Source organism: Malania oleifera, chromosome 8 (genome assembly GCF_029873635.1).
Source record: "Malania oleifera isolate guangnan ecotype guangnan chromosome 8, ASM2987363v1, whole genome shotgun sequence".
Classification (NCBI taxonomy): domain Eukaryota; kingdom Viridiplantae; phylum Streptophyta; class Magnoliopsida; order Santalales; family Ximeniaceae; genus Malania; species Malania oleifera.
Window position 1 is genome coordinate 30,384,823 of NC_080424.1, and position 10,820 is coordinate 30,395,642.

Consider the following 10,820-nt stretch of genomic DNA (forward strand, 5'->3'; position numbering starts at 1 on the left):
CCTTCCCCTTACATAGTCGAACTCCCAATCCCAATTCTATTAATGTAAACTAAGACTACTAGTTCCTTAACCTAGGAATAGTCTAGAGACCAACCAATGAGTAGTGAATAAGTGTTCTAACCGCACCAAGATAAATAATAGGTTAGTAGCGATTCCATTCAAATTTCAATATCTATTATCCCTCGCCATTTCAGACCCTTTTCCGGGATGTTGCGACAACTTGACGACCCCACTGGGGACATAGAGAGTCGAGCCATCAATTAGTTTTGAATTATCCCGAATATGAATTTAATGGTCTTTTGATTGCTCCTTGAAGTTTTGTCGATAAATATGAATTATTGTGTACCTGTGGATATTTTACTTGTATATAATTCTTATGTGGTTAATTCTTGTATGTATAGAATAGATGGATAAACATGTGTAAGGTCTGATGATATGTGGGGGTTAAGGGGATAGGCTTTTAAAATTTATGTGAGCACACACATTTTCACGAGCCTCCTTACCTTTTAGGAATACATAGGAGTGTAATATTGTTAGCTCTCATGAGACAATGTCTTTGGGGATACACGAACCACTTCGCTCAGTGTGAACTTTGTCCAAACCCATTGGGTAATAATATGGGACATGTTGGAAACCTATTGTTAATTAGGAATAGAGCTTGAACCACACCTATTTTAACTCTTCCCCTTAAGATAGAGCCATGGTGAAAACCTATAAGTGATAAATCCACCTGGGGTTGGGACAAGAGCTTCATCCTTATTCACATGACTTAGTCCAATCTTTGTTGTGTCTGATTGAACTCCTTTGTGTGGTTTCATATACTTTGGATCCATATTAGGCATACATGCCCCTTAGTCAAAATTTTGGAAAATCTTGGAATCACCCTATGGACAACTCAGTAGTGGTATACAACAGAGGTTCAGCAATGTTTTGGAGTCCAACATAATCATCAAAAAGTAGTTAAAGTAAAGGAATTGAGGTGATTGAGGAAAGACCTGAGAGGCAATCTTGTAAAGACCCGAAAAATTAAAATAATTAAAATAATTAGGAAAAAAATAAATAAAATAATAAATAAATTTAATTAATTAATTAAAATTATTAATCAATTAATTAGTTAAATGTTATTAAATTGATGTATTAAATAAATAAATAAATAAATAAGAAATAGTATGAAAGAATTAAAAAATAATAATTGAAATAAGATATATATATATATATATATATATATATACACACATATAGGTAAGTTATTATATAATATATATAATATGTGTAAGTTTAAGTTTAATATATATATGTAAAAGTTAACTTCTTGAAGCTTTGCTTCAGGAAGAATCTTGTTTTTTACAGAGGAAGCCGCCCCCTCCTGCACCAGCTCACCTTCCATCTCTCTCTCTCTCTCTCTCTCTCTCTCTCTCTCCTTCCTCTCTCTCTCTCTCAATTTCTCCTCCCCCCCCTCCACTCCCTTCTCTCTCTCTCTCTCTCTCTCTCTCTCTCTCTCTCTCTCTCAATTTTTTGATGGGTTTGCGGCGGATTGGGAAACAGAATGTGCCGTTGGATTCCTGGTTCCACCACCGACATTTCTACTAGAGCAGATTTGTTGTGGGAATGACTTAGGCACTACCCCTGGGGAAAGGTAACTTTTCCCTATTTTCCCAAATTTTCTTTAAATATACTGCTAAATCGGCGATCGGGCACCACCACATGGTCCAAGTCACGATTGTCGTCATTTTGATGTAGGCAAACTTCCAATTGGGGTTTTCTAGACTCCACTCCAAAGAGAGAGTGAGATTTGGAAAATTTGGCAAATTGGTTATATTTGCAGGTATAACTATTTATTTGGAAATTATGGCCCTAGGAAATATTTAAATAGTATTTTATTTAAGAATAATTTAATGGAACTAAGGTTTTTGAATCAAGGTTCGGGTAAGCGCCGCGGGCATTTGTGTGGGATTCGTATTGGTATAGTTCGAGAATTCAAGTAAGGGAAAATTATATAGTAAATCATATTTTATGAAATTAAAGGTAATAATTTATGTTATATTATATGTAGGTTTTGGTGTGAATTATTAAAATGCCAACCATGTAAAACTATGATTTTTGAGCTTAGAACCACTTATTTAGTTATGTATTTGTGGAAATGAACTGAAGAAAGTGGAAGGAATTTTATGGATAATTATATAAGAAATGACAATTGTATTTTAAGTAATTAAATACTAAATGTGGGTTGGCCTACTTTACAGGAATATGTGTGAATTTTATTGTTAAATTGTGTGACATGAGATTCTGTGCAAATATATGTTAAATCTATGAGATGCAGGCTAAGTAAGTAAAGTATTGAGAATAAAATATGATATAGACAATGTTGTCTGTGTATGTTAAATGCAATTATATAAATGTAAGACAACTGAAAGACAGTCATGTTAGCATATTCTAGCGCATTTCTATGTGGACTAACTGTTAGTATATTCTAGCGCATTTCTATATGGACTAACTGATGATGGCTAAAGACCAGCTGTTGTGCGAAGGAATGAAATGAAAACGTTATGCAATGGAATGACAAAGTAATGAAATGAAATTTGAAACATGAATGATACAAATGGGAAAGAGTCACTTAAAGTGAAATGCAATACAGTGTTAAACTATGAACATGAATGGATGTGTATAATTAAATAAAGACAGAAAGAATGATGCATTATGATATTAGAAGTACTTATGTATGTAGAATGTACTATGATTTGGGCGAGGAGTACTCTTCGCCCTTAGGGCTTGCTGAGAAAGGCGAGTGCACTAGTAGCTTCAGATGTGGTAGTAGCTGCATAACGTACTAGGGCAAAGGGAACCTACTTGTATGGGCGGGTAGATTTCCCTATCCTTATGGCCTTTGCCGGTAAATTATTGTTGAACTGTGTGAGTACGAGATTAATCTAATACTTGAGGGCTTACTAAGTAAGGTGAGTGCCCTGGTATGCTTCAATTGTGACCTTAGAGTTACCTAAGTGTCAGGGCAGAGGGGTGCAACTTGTATGGGCGGGTAATCACCTCTATCCTTGGGTAATCTCATGGGTTAAATATTTGCATGTGAATTAGGTTTAGAAAACGATTTCAATGTTATGATAATGATTTTTAAGCGTATTTAAAATGATATCTTTATACCTTATGTTAGCGACACGCTATTTTAATATATATGTTTCTTCCCTTACTGAGATGTGTCTCACCCGAATATGAATGTTTCTTTTTCAGGACATCCTCGAGGTCGGGCTTAGAGAGCTCGAGGGTTTTTAGCCTTTTGAGGAACATGAAGAGAAAGGGTATATGTTTGATAATACTTGGGGATGTATATATTTTATGTTTTATGTCGTTATGTTTTATGTTAGTTATGAAAGGAATGATTGTGAAAATACTGAAATGTTTGGAGAGGTATGTATTTATGGTAATGCAGGTGTTGGATGGATAGTAAGGATGTTATATAAGGGTAGTAAACACTGGTATTATTGATTATGGTTTTTATATTATATAAAGATTATGTTTATGTTTTCTGATGCGTATATCATGGATTATGGATTATCAAGGATTTTATCAGGTATAACGCGTCGGACCCGGGTTTAAGGATTCGGGGTGTTACAAATCTAGTTAACTCAGTGCATTCAGTGATTTAATCCCTCCAATCATTGTGCCTTTAAAAAGTTCCCACTCTTCATATTGGATTTTTTGTCAAGTCTTACCTTAATAGGAATTGAATGATTGTAGGGAAAGGTAGGACTACATGCATGAATTCTTAGCTGAGGAAAAGCAAGTACGAAGTATAATACTTAGCAAGTGGAATAATTCTTAGAAGTCAGCAAGGGAAAATAAATAGGTCTACAAGTTTAGGTAAACAACCAAGTTTTAAGTTAAGGAGGGTATATCAAGAGCTGGGTTGAATTGAGAATTTTTGTTAGATGATGAAGTTTTTCCAAGAGTTTTGGCAAAGTAATCTAGGTTGCGTACATGTTCATGCATTTGTGTGCATATTCATGCATTTGAGTACATGTTCGTGCATAATCTTTTTTTTTTTTTTATTTAAAGTCATTTGCAGAGATTTGAACAAAATTTGGGGTGTTTCAACATTGAGCAACAAAATCATCTTTATAATACCAGAAAAAAAAAAAAGCCAAAATAATAAGTGAGCAAATGGAGAACTGTGTGAGAGGTTTGGAACAAGGCCAGGAGGGAATGAGTCAGGATATAAGAGATATTAAAGAACAAATTAGTTGGCTAATGGAAATGATGACCATTATGAACAAGGGAAAAGATGCATAAGTTTTAGAGCCTATAATGGAAGAGGATACCATGTTTCCACCCTGGTTTACACCTGTCAGTAATTGCCCTCCAACACAACCTATGAATACAACAACTAGTCCTAGTCCAAATGCACCACCATTCATCCCAATGGTACCAGTGTTAGGAAAAATCACCAAGTTTGATTCCTGATGCTGGAGAAAAAAGAGCAACTAAGGAAATAGTCAAGGAGCAAACTCCAAGCTCGGAGTTCAACCGTAAATATGAGGTGCTAGAGGAATGCTTAAAGGCAATAAAGGGAACAAATATGTTTGGATCAGTTGTTGTGTTCGATCTGTGTTTAGTGCCCAATGTGGTTTTACCCGCAAAGTTTAAGGTCCTGGATTTCAAGAAGTTTAGTGGCTCCAAATGTCCATTAACTCATTTGAAGATGTATTATTAGAAGATGGTTGCGCATTCTAATAATGATAAATTGCTTATTCAATGCTTCCAAAATAGTTTAAGTGGGGCACCTATGAGATGGTGTGTTCAGCTGGACCAAGCAAAGATTCACACTTGGAGGGATCTTGCTCATGCTTTCATTACCTAGTATAGGCATGTGATCGAAATGACTCTTGATAGGTTAACTCTGCAGAATATGGAAAAGAAAGTAAGTGAGACATTTAAGGAGTATGCTTACCGCTAGAGAGAAATGACAAGACATGTTCATCCTCCAGTTGAGGATAGGAAGAAATTTCTTTATATGTCAACACTTTCAAAGATTCATATTTTGGTCATCTTATCAAAAGTACTCTCCAGAATTTTGCTTATTTGGTAATCATCGGAGAGCGAATTTAAGGGGCATTCAAGATGGGAAAAATAAGCAATTCTAGAATTTCCAGTATTGGGTTGGGAACTGTGAGGAAAGAAATGGACAAAAACAAAGATGAGGAGGTGCAAGCAACACACGAACATCCTTATGGAAGAGGTAATGCTAAAAAGAAAAGGATGCTCCTCTAAATAGAGTTCCATGTTGGGTTATAGGATTGGTTGGTTGTCAACTTTGGAGGTGAATCAACATAATACAAAAGTGATGGTGGATAGCTAGACATGTGCTCAAGTACCCAGTGGTGATGAAATCAAAGAAACCTTCAATAAAAGGACAACACTCATGAATTCTTTTTGTTGGATTATTTTGAATTTAAATGAAAAAAAAATACACTACTTATAATTCAAGATAGAAATTTCAAAATAGGAATACAAATCAAGAAGGTATCCTTAAGTGGTGATGCAGTGGAGGAGTTATGTTTTTTTCCAAGAGAGACTAATTAAAGGGAAAAAGGAAGAAAGAGCAGTGGGGCTTACCTATTGATGTGACTCTCTAAGTTAGCAACAGAGTTACACCAGAATCAAAGTACTGGTGGGGTTGTTTCCTGTTAAACAAGCATAGAAATCAAGTAAAAGCAAACAAATTTGAGCATTCCATTCATATCCTTAATGAGATTATGGTAATTGATTGCATATCTATTCATTTAAATTTCAAATTGATTTTAAAGCATTAAGAATACAATTCCAAGAAAATATTTGTTCAGAAAGTACTGAAAAAATATTTTCAAATCTCAACATGAATATGATCCATCACAAGTGAATTGGGGTAGATGACATGTGAAGTTAGATGTTGTAATTGATATCTTTTGCTTAGTAATATTGCGGCACCATTGATAAAGCATGAGTTTCTTTCCAAATTAAAATTGGTGAGGGAAATGGAGATACTTCTGGGCTAAATATCAGAGTCTCGTCTGTTGATTAGATAGGGTATTGGCATATTTGAAGAAGGACGTTCATGCATCTTCACGCATTGCATCCATACATCTGTACGATGTAAAAATCATGGCATGAGTAGAGTTAAGAGATGTCCTCACATCATGCATCTTCATGATCATATCATACAAGTTTTCGTGTGTAAATTTTGTTTAATCCAATTCTTACCCATCCAATTCATTTGTCTTTTAAAAATCAGAACAGTTTGCGTTCTACTAAGGGCATGGGGCATCCCAAATCCAGGTAGTCACTTAAATCCATCTCATGATATTGGGGGCATTAGTATCCAAACCCAAACAATCATTTTCAAGTTTCCTAGGCTACCTTGTTAACTCAAGTAGTCATTTTCAAGCTGCTTTGACTACCTCGTTAAATCAAGTGGTTGTTGTCAAGTTGCTTTGGCTATCTCAGAGATTAAGTATCCGAATAGTCATCTTTAAAGGAAAAATACTTTGGTTATCTTAGAGGTTAAGTATCCAAATAGTCATCTCTGAATAAATGTTCTAGCTATATCGGAGGTTAAGTATCCAAATAGTCATCTTCAATTTATTTTGGCCATTTCAGACTTTTTCGGCGATTATAGTTCCAAAAGTCTGAATAAATGCTCTAACTATCTTGGAGGTTAAGTATTTGAATAGTCATATCTTCAATTTATTCTAGTCATTTAAGACGTTTGCGGCGATTATAGTTCCCAAAGTCTGAATAAATTCTTTGACTATCTTGGAGGTTATGTATCCGAATAGTCATCTTCAATTTATTATCGCTCTTTCAGATGTTTTGTGGTGATTACAGTTCCTAAAGTCTGAATAAATGCTCTAGTTATCTCAGAGGTTAAGTATCCAAATAGTCATCTTCAATTTATTTTAGCTATTTCAGACGTTTGCGGCGATTATAGTTCCTAATGTTTGAATAAATGCTCTGACTATATTAGAGGTTAACTGTTCGAATAGTCATCTTCAATTTATTCTAGCCATTTTGGATGTTTACAACGATTATAATTCCCAAAGTCTGAATAAATGCTCTAGCTATCTCGGAGGTTAAGTATCTAAATAGTCATCTTCAATTTATTCTCGTCGTTTTAGAGATTTGTGGTGATTACAGTTCCCAAAGTCTAAATAAATGCTTTGACTATCTCGAATGTTAAGTATTTGAATAATCATCTTCAATTTATTTTGCTCATTTCAAATGTTTGCAGCGATTACAATTCCTAAAGTCTAAATAAATGTTCTGGCTATCTCAGACGTTAAGTATTTGAATAGTCATCTTCAAATTGTTCCGGCCATTTCAGACATTTGCAACGATTACAGTTTCCAAAGTCTAAATAAATGCTTTGGCTATTTCAGAGGTTAAGTATTTGAATAGTCATCTTCAAGTTGTTTTGACCATTTCAGATATTTACGGCGATTACAGTTCCCAAAGTTTGAATGGTCTCATCTAAAATGCTCTGGCTATTGCAGAGGTTAGTGGCAATTAGAGTTCCCAAATCCGAGTAGTCATCTTCAAGTTGTTTTGATCATTTCAAATGTTTGCGGCGATTTTAGTTCCCAAAGTATGAATGGTCCTATTCAAAATGCTTTAACTATCTCAGAGGTTTGCGGCGATTAGAGTACCCAAATATGAGCAGTCATCTTCAAAGTTGTACTAACCACGAACACTCCAAAGTTGTACTAACCATTAACACTCCAAAGTTGCTTTTCCATCTTAGAGGGTTTTGGCATTTATAGTTCCCGAATATGAGAGGTCTCGCCCAAGTTGACCATATTTGGCCCTATCCAAGTTGTACTAACCACTAACACTTCAAGTTGCTATGACCATCATGGAGAATTTTGGCATTTATAGTTCCCGAATCTAAGAGGTCTCATCCAAGTTGATCATTTTTTACCTCATCCAAGTTATACTAATCATTATCAATCCAAGTTGTTTTGACTATCTCAGAGGCTTTTCGTATGTATAGTTCTTAAATCTAAAAGGCTTCATCCAAGTTGATCATTTTTGGTCTCATCCAAGTTGTACTAGTCACTAACAATCCAAGTTGTTTTGACTATCTCAGTGGGTTTTGGCAATTGTAGTTCTTGAATCTAAGAAGGTCTCCTCCAAATTGTTTTAATCATTTTAGAGGTATGTGGCATTAGTTCCCTAAATTTGAGCAGTTGTTTTCAATTGAGAGTTACTCACGTGGTGCAGGTTATGATTTCCACACTCGTAGTAGTAATATTTTCCATCAACTATGTAACGCCCCGAACCCTTAAACCCGGGTTCGATGCGTTATACCTAATAAAATCCTTGATAATCCATAAGTCAACATATACGCAGCGGAAAACATAAACAAAATCTCCATACAATATAATCCTATAATACCATAATTTCATAATACCAGAGTTTACTAACCCTATCTAAATTTCACAATATCCATCCAACACCTGCATTTCCATAAATACACAAATCTCCAAAGCATTTCAGTATGTTCACAACCATTCCGTTCTCAACAGACTTAAAACATAACAACATAAAACATAAAATATATACATCCCCAAGTATTAACAAACATATACCCTTTATCTTTATGTTCCTAAAAAATGCTAAATACCCTTGAGCTCCCTAAGCTCGACCTCGAGAATGTCCTGAAAATAAATCATCATATTCGGGTGAGACACATCTCAGTAAGGGAAGAAACATACATATTAAAACAGCGTGTGACCAACATAAGGTATATAAATATCATTTTAATAAAATTTTTCAAATCATTAACATAACACTGAAATCATTTTCTAAACCTAATCAATCACATGTAGAGATTTAATCCACGAGATTACCCAAGGATAGGGGTGATTACCCACCCATACAAGTAGCACCCATCTGCTATGATATTTAGGTAACCCTAAGTTCACTACTAAAGCAGACTAGGGTACTCACCTTACTCAGTAAACCCTCAAGTGTTAGATTGATCTCGTACTCAAACTGTTCAACAATAGCATACCAGCAAAGGCCCAAAGGATAGGGGAATCTACCCGCCCATACAAGTAGGTTCCATCTGCCCTAGTATGTTATGCGGCTACTGCCACATCTGAAGCTACTAGTGCACTCACCTTTCTCAGCAAGCCCCCAGGTGAAGAGTATGCCCTGCCCAAATTATAGCATATTCTACGTACATAAATACTTCTAATATCATAATATATCATTTTTTCTATCTTTATTTAATCATACACATCCATTCATGTTCATAACTTAACATTGCATTGCATTTCACTTTAAGTGACTCTTTCCCATTTGTATCATTCATGTTTCATATTTCATTTCATTGCATTGTCATTTTATTGCATAACGTTTTCATTTCATTCCTTCGTACTACAGCTAGTCTTTAGCCATCATCAGTTAGTTCACATAGAAATGCGCTAGAATTTGCTAACAGTTAGTCCACATAGAAATGTGCTAGAATATGCTAACATGACTGTCTTTCAGCTGTCTTACATTTACATGATTGCATTTAACATACACAAGCAACATAGTCCATATCATATTTTATTCTCAATACTTTACTTACTTAGCCTGCATCTCATACATTTAACATATATTTGCATAGAATCTCATGCCACACAATTTAACAGTAAAACTCATACATATTCTAGTAAAATAGGCCAACCCACATTTAACATTTATAAATTGAAAATACATTTCATTTCTGACATATTTCATCAGAAATTACTTTTCACTTTCATTCGTTTACTTTCACATATATATAGCTATATAAGCAATCCTATGCTCAGAAAAACATAATTTAACATGGTTGGAATTTTAACCCCACACCAAAACATACATATCAGTATAACATAAATCATTTCCGTCAATTTCATAAAATCTGATTTAATATGTAATTTTTTCTTACCTAGTTTCTTGAACTACAACAACAAGAATCCCACACAGATGCCTGCGGTGCTCACCCAGACCCTGGTTCCAGGTGTTCAAACCCTCCCGAGCTCGTTTTCGCCCCTGGACTCCTGAATTTACCCTCCCTTTGGAGTTGTGGGGTCAACTTCAAGGGGCGCAGGATTAGTCACGTGGACCGTAAAACAGACGCGTGGATACCCGGTGCGTATTCCAAAAAAAAAAAAAAATCCTAGTTCCATTAAATTAACCCTAAATAAAATACTATTTAAATATTTCCTAGGGCCATAATTCCCAAATAATAGTTATATCCGCAAATATAATCAATTTGCTAAATTTCCCAAACCCCACTCTCGCTTTGGAGTGGGGCATAGAAAACCCCAATTGAAAGTTTACCTATGCCAAAATGACGACATTCGTGACTAGGACCATGTGGTGGTACCCGATCATCGATTAAACAACATATTTAGAGGAAAATTGGGAAAATGGGTAAAAATTATCTTTCTCAGGAGTAGTGCTTAAGCCGTTCTCATGACAAATCTACTCCAGTAGAAATGTCGGTGGTGGAGTTAGGAATCCAACGGCACCTTCCGTTTTCTGATCCGTCGAGAAATTGAGACGGGGAGAGAGACAGATTCGGAGATGGCCGCGACGCGTAGAAGGAATTCCAGGGGGGGAAGCGTGAACTCTCTGTTTTTTTTTTTTTTAGGATCAAGTCATCTCCTGAAGCTTAGAAGCTTCAGGAGGCTTATATATATATATATATATATATATATATATATATATATATATATATTATATGTTATAATAATATATTATATTATATTAATATGTTATGTTATGTAATTTAATTAATG